A 19,469-nucleotide genomic window follows, 5' to 3' on the forward strand; every position below is an offset into this window, starting at 1 on the left:
GTATGCCTGTAATCTCAGCTACTCGGGGAGGCTGAGACAGGAGAATCACTTGAACCCAGGAGGCGGAGGTTGCAGTGAGCCGAGATCACACCACTGCTCTCCAGCCTGGGCAACAAGAGCGAGATTGTCTTTAAAAAAAAAACAAGGGCCGGACACAGTGACTCATGCCTATAATCCCAGCACTTTGGGAAGCTGAGGCAGGTAGATCGTGAGGTCTGGAGTTCAAGACCAGCCTGGCCAACGTGGTGAAACCTCATCTCTACTAAAAGCAAAAATTAGCCGGGCATGGTGGCGCACATCTGTAATCCCAGCTACTCAGGAGGCTGACACAAGAGAATTGCTTGAACCTGAGTGGTGGAGCTTGCAGTGAGCCAAGATCGTGCCACTGTGCTCCAGCCTGGGCAACAGGGTGAGACTCTGTCTCAGAAAAAAGAAAAAGAAAAAAATATATATGAAAGCTGGAACTGGAAACAACAGAATGTGGAAGTTAGAACTAGAAAGCTTCTAGAAGCAAACATGGGAAAGTACCACCACAAACTTGGGGTAGGCAAAGATTTCTTACATAAATTCAAAAAAGGGGCCGAGCACGGTGGCTCACACCTATAATCCCAACACTTTGGGAGGCCAAGGTGGATGGATCACCTGAGGTCAAGAGTTCCAGACCAGCATGAGCAATATGGGGAAACCCCGTCTCTACTAAAAATACAAAAATCAGCCAGGTATGGTGGCACACACCTGTAGTCACAGCTACTCAGGAGGCTGAGACAGGAGAATCGCTTGAACCCAGGAGGCAGAGGTTGCAGTGAGCTGAGATCACGCCACTGCATTCCAGCCTGGGCGACAGAGCAAGACTCCATCTCAAAAAAAAAAGAAATATTGGTGAATTACACATCACCAAAAAACATTGCTAGGAAAATGGTAATACAGGCCATACACTGGGAGAGAACATTTCCCCTTACCCCTTTTCAGGAACCATGTCATGCCCAGAGGCAATCACTGTTGCCCAGGGTGTCCAGCAGTAACTTATGTTCAGAGTATATGAAGGCATTTAAAATTAGTAAGACAAGCTTTTTTTTTTTCATTGATGCAAGATCTTGCTCTGTTGCCCAAGCTGGAGTGCAGTGACACAGTCTTGGCTCACTGAAGCCTCAACCTCCCGGGCTCAAGCACTCCTCCCTCAGCCTCCTGAGTAGTTGAGACTACAGGTATGTACCACCATACACGGCTAATCTCTTTTTTTTTTTTTTTTTTTTTGAGATGGGTTTTCAGCCAGGTGCAGTGGCTCATGCCTGTAATCCTAGCACTTTGGGAGGCCGAGGCAGGCCGATCACTTGAGGCCAAGAGTTCGAGACCCACCTGGCCAACGTGGTGAAACTCTACTAAAAACACAAAAAATAGCTGGGTGTGGTGGCAGGCACCTGTAGTCCCAGCTACTCTGGGGAGGCTGAGGCATGAGAATTGCTTAAACCTGGGAGGTGGAGGTGGAAGTGAGCCAAGATCACACAACACCACTATAGCCTGGGTGACAGAGTGAGACTCTGATTGAAAAATTAAAGAAAAAATCAAAAAGACGAGGTCTCACCATGTTTCCCTGGCTGATCTGAATTCCTGGGCCCAGGTAGTCCTCTGGCCTCAGCCTCCCAAAGTGCTGGGATTACAGGTGTGCGCCACTGCACCCGGCCCAAGACTTTTTTTTAATGAGCACAAAGAGTCAAGGAAGGCACAATTAAACCACACGAGCACCACAGCCTCTGGCATGGCTAAAATAAAAAGACCGGCATGTGGCCGGGCGCGGTGACTCAAGCCTGTAATCCCAGCACTTTGGGAGGCCGAGACGGGCGGATCACGAGGTCAGGAGATCGAAACCATCCTGGCTAACACAATGAAACCCCGTCTCTACTAAAAAATACAAAAAACTAGCCGGGCGAGTTGGTGGGCGCCTGTAGTCCCAGCTACTCAGGAGGCTGAGGCAGGAGAATGGCGTGAACCCAGGAGGCGGAGCTTGCAGTGAGCCGAGATCCGGCCACTGCACTCCAGCCTGGGCAACAAAGCGAGACTCTGTCTCAAAAAAAAAAAAAGATCAGCATGTCAAATAATTGTCAAGGATTTAGAGCAACTGGAAATTACAAGATGGTACAAGCACTTGGCGAAACTATATGGCATTTTCTCACAAAGGTTAACATGTATCTACCCCTGAGAAGCAGCAGTTCACCCTTAGGTATTTATCCGAGGAATTTTTTAATGTGTCCACTCAGAGATTTGTATCTGAATATTCATAAGAGCTAAAAGCTAGAAACATCCTGATGACCGTGAAGAGCTAGATGGATCAACAATGAAGTATATGCACGCAGTGGAACGCAATTCAGCTGTGAAAACACACAGCAAATCCACATAACAACATAAGGGAATTCCAGGAACTTTATGCCGGAAAAAAAAGCCAGACTTAAAAGGATCCGTTATTTAACTGGTAAAACTAGTCTCCAGTGATAGAAATTCCAACAGCGGTTGTCTCTGGGCCATGACGTGTTACCTGAAGGGGGGTTAGGGGGAAATTTCTGGGGGTGATGGGTGCGTTCTGTGTCTTCATTGGTTCCACAGGTACATGCATGTGACAAAACTATTGAACTCCATCAAGGGTGGGGCTGGGTGTGGAGCAACTGGAAATTTCTTTATTTTTTATTTTTTTATTTTTTTTTTTGAGACGGAGTCTTGCTCTGTCACCCAGGCTGGAGTGCAGCGGCACGATCTCGGCTCACTGCAAGCTCCACCTCCCAGGTTCACGCCATTCTCCTGCCTCAGCCTCCCGACTAGCTGGGACTACAGGCGCCTGCCACTGCGCCCGGCTAATTTTTTTTTTTTTTTTTTTTTTTTTTTTTGTATTTTTAGTAGCGACGGGGTTTCACCGTGGTCTCGATCTCCTGACCTTGTGATCTGCCCGCCTCGGCCTCCCAAAGTGCTGGGATTACAGGCGTGAGTCACTGCGCCCGGCAACAACTGGAAATTTCTTACATTACTGGTGGAAATGCAGATGGTACAGCCAATTTGTTTTTGTTTTTTTTTTGGTTTTGGTTTTGTTGGGGTTTTTTTGTTGTTTGTTTTTTTGTTTTGTTTTGTTTTGTTTTTTGAGACAGAGCCTCCCTCTGTCACCTAGCCTGGATTGCAGTGGTGCAATCTCACCTGGCGTGTGTTTTTGGATGACTTTCCTAGCAGCACATCCCAGGAGGTTTCTTAGGTCATACAGTGTCTTTAAAGCTGCAGGTGGCTTTGGGCCAGGTGCCCTCTGATGGGGGCCACGAACAAAGTGGAGCCAGATACCAGCACGGTGCTTCCCAACAGAATCCAGGGGTCACTTCTGCTTTTATAATTGAATAAGTAAAACAGCATCTGAATGATCTTTTAATTTGTATTTCTTTTTTTTTTTTTTTTTTTTTTTTTGAGACAGAGTCTCGCTCTGTCGCCCAGGCTGGAGTGCAGTGGCGCAATCTCGGCTCACTGCAAGCTCCGCCTCCCGGGTTCACGCCATTCTCCTGCCTCAGCCTCCCCAGTAGCTGGGACTACAGGCGCCCGCCACTGCGCCCGGCTAATTTTTTTCTGTTTTTTAGTAGAGACGGGGTTTCACCATGGTCTCGATCTCCTGACCTTGTGATCCGCCCGCCTCGGCCTCCCAAAGTGCTGGGATTACAGGCGTGAGCCACCGCGCCTGGCCCTATTTCTTTTATTTTTAAAATTTTTATTTTATTTATTTTATTTTATTTTATTTTTTTGAGACAGAGTCTCGCTCTGTTGCCCAGGCTGGAGTGCAGTGGCACAATCTCAGCTCACCTCAACCTCTGCCTCCCGGGTTCAAGTGATTCTCCTGCCCTACTCTCCTGAGTGGCTGGGACCACAGATGCATGCCAGCATGCCCAGCTAATTTTTGTATTTTTAACAGAGACGGGGTCTCACCATGTTGGCCAGGCTGTTCTTGAACTCGACCTCAAGTGATCCATCCACCTCGGCCTCCCAAGGTGCTGGGATTACAGGCGTGAGCCACCGCCCCCGGCCTTATTTTTAAAATATAGATGGGGTCTCGCTATGTTGCCTGGGGTGGTCTCAGACTTTGGGGCTCAAGCACAATCCTGCATTGGCCTCCCAAAGTGCTGGGATTACAGGTGTGAGCCACTGTGCCCAGCCTTGGTACAGCCAATTTGGAAGAGTTTTTCAGTTTTTTACACTGTTAAACATATCTGTATTAAACATATTTTTACAGTGTTAAGCAACTTCTCACCCAGCAATCTCACTCCTAGGTGTTTACCCAAGAGAAATGAAATGTATATTCAGACAGAAACCGGTACACAGATGTTTGTAGTGGTTTTACGAATAAGTGCCAAAACTAGAAACGGTCCACATGACCATCAACTGGTGAATGAATAGACAGCTTCAGTTTACCCAGTGGAACACTGCGCAGAAAGGAAACAGGACCTTGTAACAACTTGGATGAGTCTCAAACTGCTTGAGTTTTCTGAATGAGAAGACATCTTTACACTGAATGTAACAAAGCTGTTCCTTTGCTCATGTGCATGGAACAGCTAAGGCCATGCTGCACATTGCCCTATCCTGTGTGTAAAATGGACTGGGACCAGGCGCGGTGGCTCACGCCTGTAATCCCGGCATTTTGGGAGGCCAAGGCAGGCGGATCATTTGAGGTCAGGAGTTCGAGACCAACCCGGCCAACATGGTGAAACCCCATCTCTACTAAAAATACCAAAAAAAATTAGCCAGGCGTGGTAGTGGGCACCTCTAATCCCAGCTACTTGGGAGGATGAGGCAGGACAATCGCTTGAAACTGGGAGGCAGAGTTGCAGTGAGCCGAGATCACACCACTGCACTCCAGCCTGGGCAACAAGAGCGAAACTTCATCCTAAAAAAGAAGAAGAAGAAAAAAAACCTACTGTTGGAGAGATTCTGTGAGACACACCCTTAATCTATCCACAGAGCCTTTAGTGTCGCTAACGGGTACTCTGAGGCACCATTTTTTTGACATCAGACGCTCAGTGGGTCACACCTGTAATCCCAGCACTTTGGGAGACCAAGGCAGGAGAATCACTTGAGCCCAGGAGTTCGAGACCAGCCTGGCCAACGTGGTGAAATCCTGTCTCTACTAAAAATACAAAAATTAGCTGGGCATGGTGGTGCACACCTGTAATCCCAGCTACTCAGGAGGCTGAGACAGGAGAATCGCTTGCACCCAGGAGGCAGAGCTTGCAGTGAGCCGAGATCACACCATTGCTCTCCAGCCTGGGGCAACAGAGTGAGACTCCATCTCAATTTAAAAAGAAAATAAAAGTTAGGCCTGGTAGCGCACACCTGTAGTTCCAGCCATTCGGGGGCTGAGGTGGGAGGATTATTTAAGCCCAGGAGAGGCTCTAGTGAGCTTGATTGTGCCACTGCACTCCAGCCTGGGCGGCAGAGTGAGTTCGTGTCTCAAAACAAAAAGAATTTCCAGTTGGGTGCGGTGGCTCACACCTGTAATCTCAGCACTTTGGGAGGCAGAGGCAGGCGAATCACAAGGTCAGGAGTTCGAGACCAGCCTGACCAACATGGTGAAACCTCGCCTCTACTAAAAATACAAAAGTTAGCCAGGCATGGTGGTGCACGCCTGTAATCCCAGACACTCAGGAGGCTGAGGCAGCAGAATCGTTTGAACCCGGGAGGTGGAGGTTGCAGTGAGCTGAGATCACGCCACTGCACTCCAGCCTGGGTGACAGAACAAGACACTCTCTCAAAAAAAAAAAAAGTTTCCAATCACATCCTGAGCATCGTCTCTAGAACACATTTTCTTGGCAGTGCCATATAGTTTATCCTTGCTCGACAGTCATTTTCTTATTTTAGCATCATTTGCCATATGGGGAGGCTAAAACATTTCGAAACCATTAATTCTGTCTCCTTTTTGGTTAAAATCTTTCTCTTAGTTAATGCACTCCTCTCACATTTTACTATAACCAGCAGGAAGACACCAGGCAGCATCTTCAATACTTTGCTTGGAAAATCTCATTAGCTAGGTCACCCCACTTATTAGGTATATTCTTTTTTTTTTTTTTTTTTGAGGCGGAGTCTCACTCTGTCGCCCAGGCTGGAGTGCGGTGGCGCAATCTCGGCTCACTGCAAGCTCTGCCTCCCGGGTTCACGCCATTCTCCTGCCTCAGCCTCCCGAGTAGCTGGGACTACAGGCGCCGCCACCTCGCCCGGCTAAATTTTTGTAGTTTTAGTAGAGACGAGGTTTCACCGTGTTAGCCAGGATGGTCTCGATCTCCTGACCTCGTGATCCACCTGCCTTGGCCTCCCAAAGTGCAGGAATTACAGGCGTGAGCCCCCGCGCCCGGCCTCATTAGGTATATTCTGTCCTATCCACGTAACTTCAAGTAACAGCAGGGCTCAAATTTCTGCTGCTACTTAGTGAAAGTCTTCCTTCAATTTCCAATAACATTTTTCTCACTTTCTTTTAAGCCTTCTTCAGCAATGTCCTCAAAATCCAAAGTCTAAGAACAGTGTGTTCAAAGCACTTTTGTGTCATCAACACCCTCCTCAAACCCGGTCCCAGAGCCACGCCCACTTCCTCAAACCCTGGTCCCAGAGCCACGCCCACTTCCTCAAACCCGGTCCCAGAGCCACGCCCACTTCCTCAAACCTGGTCCCAGAGCCACGCCCACTTCCTCAAACCCGGTCCCAGAGCCACGCCCACTTCCTCAAACCCGGTCCCAGAGCCACGCCCACTTCGGTTTTGCTGCAGCAGCATCTCCTCTCTGTACCGAAATCTGTGTGTCCAAGAGCAGAGCCATTAATATGCATGTGTGTGAGACATACATACATGTATATGTATGTGTATATGTATCACCCATAGATACTGGTAATCGTGGACTTGCTGCGGGCTTTGCTCTTACACAGTTAATTGTGTAAACTGATTAATCCGTGTCCATAGGGCTGCCTATTGTCTGCATTCGATGCCGGAGCCTGCTGTCCACAAGGCTTGTGTCAGGAAAGGAAGATGGATGTAAAGTGAGAGGAAGGAACAAGCTGGCATGCCCATTGGGTGCTGGGGCCCCGCAGCGGGGACCCAAACCTGCCTCAGTTCTTGCTGCTTCTGGCCTTGGTGGTGTGGAGATGCTGCAGAGCCTAGGGCCTCTCATCGTGACGACGAGCCAGAGGCCTCCTTCGGGAGCCAGAGGATCCAGAGTCAAGGAAAATAAAACTTCAGACTGTCTGATTTATTGTGCCAGGGAGGAAGTTGAGCCCTAGAGACTGTCAGGTTGCATCACTGCAGTTCTCAGATTCACTCTCTTCCTCATTGTTCTTGTTCTGTAAATGGCTAAGAGGGACCAGAGACCAGACCTCCCCGCTTCCAACCACTGGTTTTGTTATACATGAACTGCCTCTTTCCTGTCCTGTATCTGACGCGGACCAGACGGTGCTCAAGACGCTATCACTAGTACCTCTTCCATGCGGAATGTTAAATACGCCTTGCCAGGAAGAAAAAGACCAACTTGACTAATCAGATCCTCATAACTGTGCATGAAGTCTGACAGAGAGAGAGGTTCAAATGTTGGTACACTTCCCTAACCTTTGTCTGAATAAGCATTCCCAAACATCTACACTTTGGAACACTGACCTCTGTTCTTTGACATCTGTAGCCCGGGCATGGTGGCTCACGCCTGTAATCCCAGCACTTTGGGAGGCCAAGGTGGGCGGATCACCTGAGGCCAGGAGTTTGAAACTAGCCTGGCCAACAAGGTGAAACCCCATCTCTACTAAAAATACAAAAATTAGCCGGGCATGGTGGCGGGCACCTGTAATCCCAGCTACTCAAGAGGCTGAAGCAGGAGAATCGCTTGAACCTGGGAGGCGGAGCTTGCAGTGAGCCGAGATTGCGCCACTGCACTCCAGCCTGGGCGACAGAGCGAGACTCCATCTCAAAAAAAAAAAAAAAATCTGTGCTTCCCGGGTAGCCCATCCTCAAACTTTGTGCTTGAATAAACTCTCTTTAAACTAGATTCTGATCCTTTTGATTATTTTAGGTTGACAAGAAGGTGGCAGTAGTGGTGTCCTGGCCATGGTGGTGGTAACAGTGTAAGCTGTCGGACAAACACAGCCACAGCTCCCTGCCTCTCCCCAAGGCTCCGCCAATGCCTCCCTCCCGGTCTTCTGGAAACACAGGAAGAAGAACTCTAGTAAACGCAGGTCAGCTTAGCCAGCTCCACGTGCTGCAAAGCCACCATATCAATTCGTGGCATCCTTAAGAAAGAGTAGTTTGGCGGGTGCGGTGGCCCACGCCTGTAATCCCAGCACTTTGGGAGGCCAAGGCGGGTGGATCACCTGAGGTCAGGAGTTTGAGAGCAGCCTGGCCAACATGGAGAAACCCGTCTCTACTACAAATACAGAAAATTAGCCGGGCGTGTTGGTGCATGCCTGTAATCCCAGCTACTCAGGAGGCTGAGGCAGGAGAATCACTTCAACCCGGGAGGCGGAGGTTTCAGTGAGCTGACATCGCGCCACTGCACTCCAGCGTGGTGACCACGCGAGACTCCGTCTCAAAAAAAAAAAAAAAAGTAATTTATTATAAGGAAGTCCTTATACTGTTGCCTGTGGCTGCTGTAACACATTACCATAAACCTGGTGGCTTAAAACAACAGATACTCATTCTCTTGAAGTTCTGGAGGCCCAAAGGCCAAAATTTAAAGGAGCGATAGGGCCGTGCCCCCTCTATTCTCTGCCTCCCCAGTTTCTGAGGGCTGCCAGCATTCTGTGACTGTGGCTGTGTGGCTGCTTCACTCCCCTCTGTGTTCACACTGCCTCTTTCTAGGTCTGCTCTCTGCACATTTCTTGTAAGCACACTGTTTATTGGATTTAGGGCCCCTTCAGATAATCTAAGATGATTCCATCTCAATAACTTAGTCATATCTGCTAAGACCCTTTTTCTTCATGTAAGGTAACTCTTAAGTCTGTCAGGACTTCTATAACAAAGCACCATAGACTGGGTGGCTATAAACAGGAGAAATGTGTCACTCACAGTTCTGGAAGCTGAGCACCCAAGATCACGGCACCACAGAGTCGGTGTCTGGTGAGGGAATGGAGGAATTTGAATCCAAAAATGCACACTGTGTTGCATGCTGTGTTTCACGCTGGAGGAGAGCCGTCTCCCTGTTCCTCTGGTGTTTGTTTCTCTGCCTGTTACTCCTGCTTTCTCACCTTTCCTTGCTGTGCTTTTCCTGTAGTGGTTGGAAGGTGGATGCTCACAGATTCCAGACGCACATGACCAGTTCTTGGCTCCAGCCTTGGCCTGGGTTCCCCAGAAATACAACCTGAGACAAAGCCGTAGGTGCCTCCACTCTGAGACGGGGTGTGGTGCCCGTAGTGGGAGTCAGAGAGTGCTCTAGCAGGAGGAGGAGAGAGATGGAGGAGGAAGAGGAGGGGGAGGAGGGGGAGAGCTGATGGATGTGGGGCCATCTCAGTAAGCTGGCACTGCTCAGTGTGCCTGCCCCACCTCTCGGGATGTCCCTAGAAGCCATGTGGACTGCATCAGGAAGGAAAGAGGAATCCGCCTGTGAGTGCCTCTTGTTGGTCAAAGGTGCAGGGAATGTTAAGTCTCTGCACAACCGCATGGGTCATGTGTGATTTCAGAGGACTCTGATGTCTCCTGGTGACAGGGAAGCCCCAGGGCAGGAGGTGAGAGATCCAGGCGGGCACCAGGGAGACCTGCGGTTGGGTTCTTGGTTGGAGTCCACGTATTTTCACTGCAGAAGAAACCAAAGTCCTGAAGATAGGCTGTGATGTGAATGAGAAAGTTCCAACTCTAAACTCCCAACCAAGGTTCCCACGGCAAGTCAGCTCGGGTCAGGTGCCCACTCCAGCTTGAACAAGGTGTGGCAAGAAGTAAGAGATCAGGTTGTACAAATATAGCAGCTGAGATCATACTACTGTGGAATGGAGGGATCAGTTGAGCAGGAATTAAAGTTCCTCCTGGTTGGCTGGGCACATGGCTCACACCTGTAATCCCAGCACTTTGGTAGGCCCAGGTGGGAGGATCCCTGGAGGCCAGGAGTTCAAGGCCAACCTGGACAACAAAGTGAGACCCTGTCTCTAGGGAAATAAATAAATAATAAATTTAAAAAACAGACCAAGACAAGTGTGATTTAAGGGGATATGTATGGGTGCCAAGTTAACAAGGGGTGGGTTGTGGTGGTCTTTTTATTGTGTCAACCTGGTGAGGCTACTGTCCCAGCTGTTCTATCAAACACACACCCCGTGTTGCTAGAAGGTATTTACTGGATGTGATTAAATTTCGTATCAGTTGTGACTTTAAGTAAAGGAGATGATGCCAGACAGTCCAGCTGGGCCTGATTCAATGAGTTGGAGGACCTTGAGGCAGAGCTCCAGCTTCCTGAGAGAAGGCGGAATGGTAGCCCCAAAGCTGTCTGCTTTGTAATCCCTGGGCCGTGTGACTATGTCAGTTTACATGGCAAGAGAAGAATTAAAATTGCAGATGGAATTAAGGCTGCTAGTCAACTGACTGGAGATAGAGACGTTACCCTGTATTATCTGGGGGACAGGGATGTTGTCACACAGACTTCTAAAGGTAGAAGAGGGGACACGAGCACAGTCCAAGAGAAAGGTGTGAGACCAGAGCAACCTGACAGCAGTGCCAACTGTGGGCTTTGAAGATGGAGAAAGTCAAGGGAGTGAGGCAGGATCCAGGAATGTGAGTGGCCTCTAGACCAACATGGAGAAATCCCGTCTCTACTAAAAACACAAAAACTAGCCAGGCGTGGTGGCACATGCCTGTAATCCCAGCTACTTGGGAGGCTGAGGCAGGAGAATCGCTTGACCCTCGGAAGCAGAGGTTGTGGTGAGCCGAGATTGAGCCATTGCACTCCAGCCTGGGTGACAGAGCAAGACCCTGTCTCAAAAAAAAAAAAACAAAAAACAAAAAACAAAACAACAACAACAAGAAAAACAAGCTGGGGAAGGGGAAGACAGGGAAGCAGATGTGGTCTTAACACCTCTAGAAAGGAACGCAGTCCTGCTGACATGTCAGTGTTGGCCCAGCAAGACTCAGATGAACTCCTGAACTGCAGAAGTGTAATAGAATAAATTTGCATCATTTTAAGCCACTGTTGCCTGTGGCTGCTGTGACACATTATCATAACCTGGTGGTTTAAAACAACAGATAGGCCAGGTGTGGTGGCTCACTCCCGTAATCCCAGCACTTTGGAAGGCCGAGGCAGGCAGATCACGAGGTCAGGAGATCGAGACCATCCTGGCCAACATAGTGAAACCTCATCTCTATTAAAATACAAAAAATTGGCCGGGCGCGGTGGTACACACCTGTAGTCCCAGCTACTCGGGAGGCTGAGGCAGGGGAATCGCTTGAACCAGGGAGTCGGAGGTTGCAGTGAGGTGAGATCGCGCCACTGCACTCCAGCCTGGCAATAGAGCAAGACTCTGTCTCAAAAAACAAACAAACAACAACAACAAAAAACTAGATATTAATTATCTTGAAGTTCTGGAGGCTGGAAGGCCAAAATTCAAGGCAGCAATAGGGCCTTGCCTCCACCATTCTTTACCTACTTAGTTTTGGGGGCTGCCAGCATTCTATGACTGTGGCTGTGTGGCTGCTTCACTCCCCTCTCTGTGTTCACACTGCCTCTTTCTCTGGGTCTGCTCTCTGAGTGTCCTTTGTAAGCACACTGCTTATTGGATTTAGGGCCCCTTCAGATAATCTAAGATGATCCCATCTCAAGAAGTTAGATCTGCTAAGACCCTTTTTCTTCATATAAGGTAACTGTCTTAGTCTGTTAAAACTGCTATAACAAAGCACCATAGACTGGGTGGCTATAAACAGGAGAAATGTATTACTCACAGTTCTGGAAGCTGAGTGCCCAAGATCACAGCACCACAGAGTCGGTGTCTGGTGAGGGCCCAGTGTCTGGTTCTCAGTGGCTGTTGTCTGGCTGTGTCTTCACATGGCAGAAAGGACAAGGCATTTCTCTGGGTTGTCTCTTATAAGGGCACACATCCCACTCATGAGGACTCTACCCTTGTGACCTGTCACCTCCCAAAGGCCCTGCCTCCCGATACCATCACCTTGGTGATGGGGTTTCAACATAGTAGTAACATTCACAAGTTCCAGGGATTTGACACAGGTATTTGCCGGGGGATGCTTTTTTTTTTTTTTTTTTTTTTTTTTTTTTTTTTTTTTTTTTTTTTTTTGAGACGGAGTCTGCTCTGCCGCCCAGGCTGGAATGCAGTGGCAAGATCTCCACTCACTGCAAGTTCCACCTCCTGGATTCACGCCATTCTCCTGCCTCAATCTCCCTTGTAGCTGGGACTACAGGCGCCCGCCACCGTGCCCGGCTAATTTTTGTATTTTTAGTAGAGACGGCATTTCACCGTGTTAGTCAGAATGGTCTCGATCTCCTGACCTCGTGATCCATGCCCGTCTTGGCCTCCCAAAGCGCTGGGATTACAGGCGTGAGCCACCGCGCCTGGCCTGGGGGATGCTTTTTCAGTTTACCAGAGCCACTAAATTTGTAGTAATTTGTCGTGACCATGACAGAAACCTAAAAACAGGACAGTATCTTTTTTTTTTTTTTTTTTTGAGATGGAGTTTTGCTCTTGTTGCCCAGGCTGGAGTGCAATGGAGTGATCTTGGCTCACCACAACCTCTGCCCCCTGGGTTCAAGCAATTCTCCTGCTTCAGCCTCCCAAGTAGCTGGGATTGCAGGCATGTGCCACCACATCCGGCTAATTTTTTGTATTTTTAGTAGAGACGGGGTTTCTCCATGTTGGTCAGGTTGGTCTCGAACTCCCGACCTCAGGTGGTCTACCCATCTCAGCCTCCCAAAGTGCTGGGTTTACAGGGGTGAGCCACTGCCACAGCCACAGGACAGTAACTTTCTGAGGGCCTGCCCTCCAGATTTCAGACTGGCCGAGCCAGCCCCCATAGTGCATAAGCCAATTCCTTGCAGTAAATCTCCTACTGATTCTGCTTTTCTGGTTGAACCCTGACTGACATAATATGCCTGTGTCAATATCAGCCTGACAAAGATGCAGAATATTTCCAAGTCCCCAGAAGTTTCCCACACACCTTTTTTCTTTTTCTTTTCTTTTTCTTTTTTTTTTTTTTTTTTGAGACGGAGTCTTGCTCTGTCGCCCAGGCTGGAGTGCAGTGGCGCGATCTCGGCTCTCTGAAAACTCTGCCTCCCGGGTTCCTGCCATTCTCCTGCCTCAGCCTCCTGAGTAGCTGGGACTACAGGTACCGCCACCACGCCCGGCTAGTTTTTTGTTTTTGTTTTTTTTTTTGTATTTTTAGTAGAGATGAAATTTCACCGTGTTAGCCAGGATGGTCTCGATCTCCTTATCTCGTGATCAGCCTGCCTCAGCCTCCCAAAGTGCTGGTATTACAGGCGTGAGCCACTGCACCTGGCCTGTCCACCACACGCTTCTTTTCAGTCCATCCTACTCGCTGCAGACCACCTCACCCAAGCAAACACTTTCTGACTTTTTTTTTTTTTTTTTGAGACAGAGTGTCACTCTGTCACTCAGGCTAGAGTGCGGTGGCATGATCTTAGCTCACTGCAACCTCCGCCTCCTGGGTTCAAGCGATTCTTCTGTCTCAGCCCCCTGAGTAGCTGGGATTAGAGGAACCCACCACCACACCTGGCTAATTTTTTGTATGTTTAATAGAGAAGGGGTTTCTCCATGTTGGCCAGGCTGGTGTGGAACTCCTGACCTCAAGTGATCCGCCCACCTCGGCCTCCCAAAGTGCTGGGATTACAGGGGTGAGCCACCACGCCCGGCCAATTTCTGACTTCTGTCATCAGTGAGTAGTGCATGGAAGTTCATATAGATGGAATCCCACAATATGTACGTTGTCTTTTGTGTGTGGAAAATTACAGAATAATTTTGAGGTTCATCTGTTTTATAATACTACTTGTATATCCATTCTCTTCCCCTTTTAAAAACTTTTTTTCAGTATTTAATGTTTTGATTTTTGTGTGGTAAAATACACATAAAATTTACCATCTTAGCCATTTTCAGTGCATAGTTAAGTCTATTTACATTGCTGTGTAGACCGGGTGCGGTGGCTTATGCCTATAATCCCAGCACTTTGGGAGGCCGAAGTGGGCGGATCATGAGGTCAGGAGATCGAGACCATCCTGTCTAACTCAGTGAAAACCCGTCTCTACTAAAAATACAAAAATTAGCTGGGTGTGGTGGCAGGTGCCTGTAGTCCCAGCTACTCGGGAGGCTGAGGCAGGAGAATGGTGTGAACCCAGGAAGGGAGCTTGCAGTGAGCCGAGATGGTGCCACTGCACTCCAGCCTGGGTGACAGAGTGAGACTCCATCTCTAAAAAAACAAAACAAAACAAAACAAAAAGCACATTGCTGTGTAACTGCCACCACTATCCATCTCCAGAAATCTTTTCATCTTGCAGACCTGAAACCCTGTACCCATCACACAACTCCCATCTCCCCTTCTCCAGACCCTGGCAACCACCATCCCACTTTCTGTCTCCCAAATGTAACTCCCTAGGCACCTCATCTGAGTGCAGTCACACGGTGCGTCTCTGTTTGTGCCTGGCCCATTTCATTTCGCACAGTGTCCTCAAGGTTTGTCCATGTGACAGTTTCTCCACTTTTAAAATCTGAATAATATTCCATCATATGGATAAACTGCCTTTTGTTTATCCATTCACCTGTCAGTGGACACTTGGCTTCTTCCACATTTTAACTGTTATGAAGACTGTTGCTATGCCTGTTGTCCCAGGATTTGGGAGGCTGAGGCGGGAGAATCACTTGAACCCAAAAGGCAGAGGCTGCAGTGTGCCAAGATCATGCTACTGCACTCTAGCCTGGGTGACAGAGCGAGACTCTGTTTTTTTTTTGTTGTTGTTTTTGTTTTTGTTTTTGTTTTTTTTTTTGAGACGGAGTCTCGCTCTGTCGCCCACGCTGGAGTGCAGTGGCGCAATCTCGGCTCACTGCAAGCTCCGCCTCCCGGGTTCACGCCATTCTCCTGCCTCAGCCTCCCGAGTAGCTGGGACTACAGGCGCCCGCCACTGCGCCCGGCTAATTTTTTCTATTTTTAGTAGAGACGGGGTTTCACCATGGTCTCGATCTCCTGACCTTGTGATCCGCCCGCCTCGGCCTCCCAAAGTGCTGGGATTACAGGCGTGAGCCACCGCGCCCGGCCAAGACTCTGTTTAAAAAAAAAAAAAAAAAAAGTTGCTATGAACATGGGTGTACAAATATCTCTTCAAAATCCTGTTTTCAATTTTTTTGGTATATATCTTGCTTATTTTTTTTTTTAGGAAACATCATATTGTTTTCCATAGTGGCACCATTTTACATTCCCACTAAGAGTACAGAGTTCCAATTTAATCATATCCATGCCAACACTTGTTACTTTATTTTAATTTTATTATTATTATTATTGTTATTATTATGGAGTCTCACTCTGTCACCCAGGCTGGAGTGCAGTGGCAGGATCTTGGCTCACTGCAACCTCTGCCTCCTGGGTTCAAGCAAGTCTCCTGCCTCAGCCTCCCAAGTAGCTGGGATTACAGGCATGAACTACTACTCCCGGCCTTGTTTGTTGATAGTAGGCATCCTGGTGAGTGTGAAATGGAAGAACACAAGAATCCTTTTGATTTGTTCTTTCCTTTTTATTGCTGAGTAATATTCCATTATATGAACCGTATTTGTTTATCCATTCTCCTATTTGTGCACTTTGGGCTGTTTCTAGTTTTTATCGATTATAAATAAGTAAAAATATTCATTATACAGCCAGGTGCGGTGGCTCATGCCTGTAATCCCAGCACTTTGGGAGGCCTAGGTGGGCAGATTACCTGAGGTGGGGAGTTGGAGACCCGCCTGCCAACATGGAGAAACCCCGTCTCTACTAAAAATGCAAATTAGCCTGGAGTGGCGGCACATGCCTGTAATCCCAGCTAATCGGGAGGCTGAGGCAGGAGAATTGCTTTAACCCGGGAGGTGGAGGTTGTGGTGAGCGGAGATCAGGCCATTGCACTCCAGCCTGGGCGACAAAGAATGAAACTCTGTCTCAAAAAAAAAAAAAAAAAAAAAAAAAAAAAAAAAAAAAAAAGAGACAAAAAAAGAATAGTCATTATGTAAGTTTTTGTGCAGAGATTAATTTGTATTTCTATTAGGTAAATACTTAGAAGTAGAATTACCATCAGGCCGGGCGCGGTGGCTCACGCCTGTAATCACAGCACTTTGGGAGGCCGAGGCAGGTGGATCACGAGGTCGGGAGATCCAGACCATCCTGGCTAACACAGTGAAACTCCGTCTCCACTAAAAATACAAAAAAACTAGCCGGGCGAGGTGGCGGGCGCCTGTAGTCCCAGCTACTCGGGAGGCTGAGGCAGGAGAATTTAACCCAGGAGGCGGAGCTTGCAGTGAGCCGAGATCGCGCCACTCACTCCAGCCTGGGCGACACAGCGAGATTCTTTGTCAAAAAAAAAAAAAAAAAAAAAAGAGAGAGAGAGAGAGAGAAGTAGAATCACCGTCATAGGAGATATATATGTTGAATAAATATATGTTGAATTTTATAAAAGACTTCCAAAGTAGTTTCTTTCTAAAGTGTGAGTCTTTGGACCTATTTTTCCTGCATTGTCATTGTATTGTTGCCCGGGTTCTTTATATATTCTGGACACAAGCTCTCTGTTACAGGTACTGCAGTATTGTCTTGTAATATTGTCTATGCCTTTTCACTCTTTTAACTTTATCTTTTGATGAGAAATTTTAAATTTCGATCAAATCAATTTATGATTTTTTTCTAAAGGTACTAACCCTATATTTTTGAGAAATCTTGCCTACCTCTACTCTACAGTTATAAAATTATTCTCTTATGTTTTCTTCTAGAAGCTTTGTATCTTTAGCTTTCAAATTTAGGTCTATGATCCATACACAGTCAGTTACTTTTTGTACATGCTGTTGGGGAGGAGGTTGAGTTTCAGTTTTTCCACATCGTTATGCAGTTATTCTAGTACCATTTTTTTAAAAAAATTTCTTTTATTTTATTTTATTTTATTTATTTATTTATTTATTTTTTTAAATATGGAGTCTCTCTCTGTTGCCAGGTTGGAGTGCAGTGGCCTGATCTCGGCTCACTCCAACCTCCATCTCTTGGATTCAAGCGATTGTCATGCCTCAGTCCCCGGGTAGCTGGGAATGCAGGCGCCCACCACCACACCCAGCTAATTTTGGTATTTTCAGTAGAAACAAGGTTTTGCCATGTTGGCCAGGCTGGTCTCGAACTCCTGACCTCAGGTGATCCGCCCACCTCGGCCTCCCAAAGTGCTGCAATGACAGGCGTGAGCCACTGCGCCTGGCCGGGATTACACATTTTTAAATTATCACAGTATAACTTGAATTTGGGTTCTGTCTTGTCGTCTACAATGTAAAAACATTTGGAATCTAATTTTGAGACTCCACCCTAGGCACAGAAAAGCAGTAATCTGCTGATGTGAAAATGTGTGGACTGGGAACCAGAATGTCATCCAAACCCCCGTTTTGCAGGGATGTGAGAAAGTGGTATCTGAATATTGAGTCAGCGGGTAGATTGTCTCAATCCGCTGGTGAGGAGTCATTTGCTGCTTTTTGCCTTACGCAGAGCACAGGCGGGCGTAGCCAAAGCTTCATCATCTAGAGGCCGGACCAGAATAGCCGATGCCCATCCTCACGGTGCTCCGTGAGCACCAGGGGTCGCGGGTGAAGGGCAGTGAGGTTGCCGGGGCCGAGCAGGGGTTTAGGGCAGTTTTCCTAAGCGCGCCTGTGAGCCGCTCACTCCGCTCAGCGTTTCCGCGTGAGGTCTGTTACTCCACCGGCCTTTCAAGATTGTTTTCTGGCACGAGCTCAAATCGGGTTTCCTTCCCGTTCCGGCAGGTCGGCGCTCGGATTTGCCCCGGCTCTCGTGGGCGACGGGGCCGCAGGGGCCGGTGGAGGGTCCCCAGCTGGGTGTGCGCGCGGACCTGCCGCTCCTGGACCCGCCGACGGGCGCAGGTGAGCGCCTCCTGCCAGGCGGGGCGGCGCCACGGGGCGGCGCCACAGGACACTCGGGGCGTCCCCTTGAGCTCCTTCCCGGCGGAGCCCCGGGGCGGCGTGCGGACCCCGTTCCTCCGCGCTCCGAGCCGGACGGACCCGCGGGAGGACCCCACGCCCGCTCCGCCCCGACCCCGTCGTCCCGCGCAGGCTGAGGTGGCGCCGGCCGGCAGGTGGCCAGGGGCTCTCCGCCTGGGAGGACACCTTCGGCGGCCGGCGTGGGGGAAGCGGCCGGCCGGGGACGCCCCGCCGGGAGGAGGGAGCGGCCGGGGCCGCGGCCGGGAGGGAGGAGCGCCGGGAGGAAGAGGCCGAGCCGGGAGAGCCCCCGCCCCGGGAGGAAGGGGAGGAGGCCGAGTGTTTCCTGGCGCATTCCCGGCCAGCCCGAGTGACTCACTCGGCCAAGGAAACTCCCGGGGCCCGCCCAGGACCCCCAAGCCGCCGCGGACCCAGGTGAGAAACCCCGCTCGCCCGCGCCCGCCGGCGGCCTCCGTGGGGTTCGAGTCCCCCTCGGAACCTGGGCCAGCCCGGGCGGCGGCGGGGCTGAGACGGAGCCCCCCACCCCGGCGGCGCGGCCTCCCCGGCGGCGCGGCCTCCGGGATCGCCCTGGTCCCCGCGTCCCCCAGGTCGCGACCCCGGGCTCCCGCGCGTCCCGGGCTCCAGGTCCCCGCACTCCCTGCACCGGCCTCCCGGGCCCCGCGCCCCCGGCCTTTCGGCCTCGGCCCCGAGCTCCCCGCCCCCGCGTTCCCCGCCTCGCGCCCCGCGATCCCGGATTCCGCGCCCCGGCACGTGGCACAGCTCCAGTGGGGAAGGAATACCTTCGTGTTTCACGTTTTTGTTGGAAAGTAAGGAGCAAGGAGATTGCTAATGTTGCGCTAAGGTCGCGCAGCAAGATCTGAACCCGTTTTTGTTTCGTGCCCCTGTGAGCACCGGAGGGAGCCCGGCGGAGCCATTCCGCGCATTCTTGGAGAGAGGAGTTTTGGGCTTTGTTAAGGAGGCGCGATTGTTACGGGGGCCGCACTGTTTCGCACAAGCGTCTGAATTGTGTATTTTAAGGGTGAAATGCGTGAGCTTAATTTGCAGCGCATTGTGGGTGTGACCAGAAGGGTGGAAGAATAATTGGGAAACGGGGTTGCTGGAGCGTATTTTAAGCTGAGAGGGGCGTCTGGACGGTGTCAGCTCCGCTGTGAAGTCCAATCAGGGAGCGGCTGCTGATTGAGCCCAGCGCCGCGTGGTCGCCGCTGGGGACTGAGGCTCGTGAGCGTTTGTTTTCCGGCGGCGCAGGGCACCGTGGCCGCGCAGGGAACGGTGGTGGTTCTTGGAGTCGCCCGGCGGACTCCGGGATGAGGCGTGGTCGGAGCCGCGGTGATGCCCGG

At 49.8% G+C, this 19,469-nt stretch overlaps 1 protein-coding gene across 2 annotated transcripts in view; it reads left to right on the top strand.

Moving 5' to 3' along the window:
* Positions 1-18,445: 18,445 nt before the first annotated feature.
* The window catches only part of CYFIP1 (cytoplasmic FMR1 interacting protein 1), a 115,825-nt gene continuing 114,801 nt past the window's right edge, over positions 18,446-19,469 (top strand). For both annotated transcript variants that reach the window (XM_008017294.3, XM_008017297.3), the window contains exon 1: positions 18,446-18,546. The gene's annotated coding sequence lies outside the window, so the exon portion shown is untranslated. The remainder of the gene's footprint in view (positions 18,547-19,469) is intronic.

Source organism: Chlorocebus sabaeus, chromosome 26 (genome assembly GCF_047675955.1).
Source record: "Chlorocebus sabaeus isolate Y175 chromosome 26, mChlSab1.0.hap1, whole genome shotgun sequence".
In the NCBI taxonomy this organism is placed as follows: domain Eukaryota; kingdom Metazoa; phylum Chordata; class Mammalia; order Primates; family Cercopithecidae; genus Chlorocebus; species Chlorocebus sabaeus.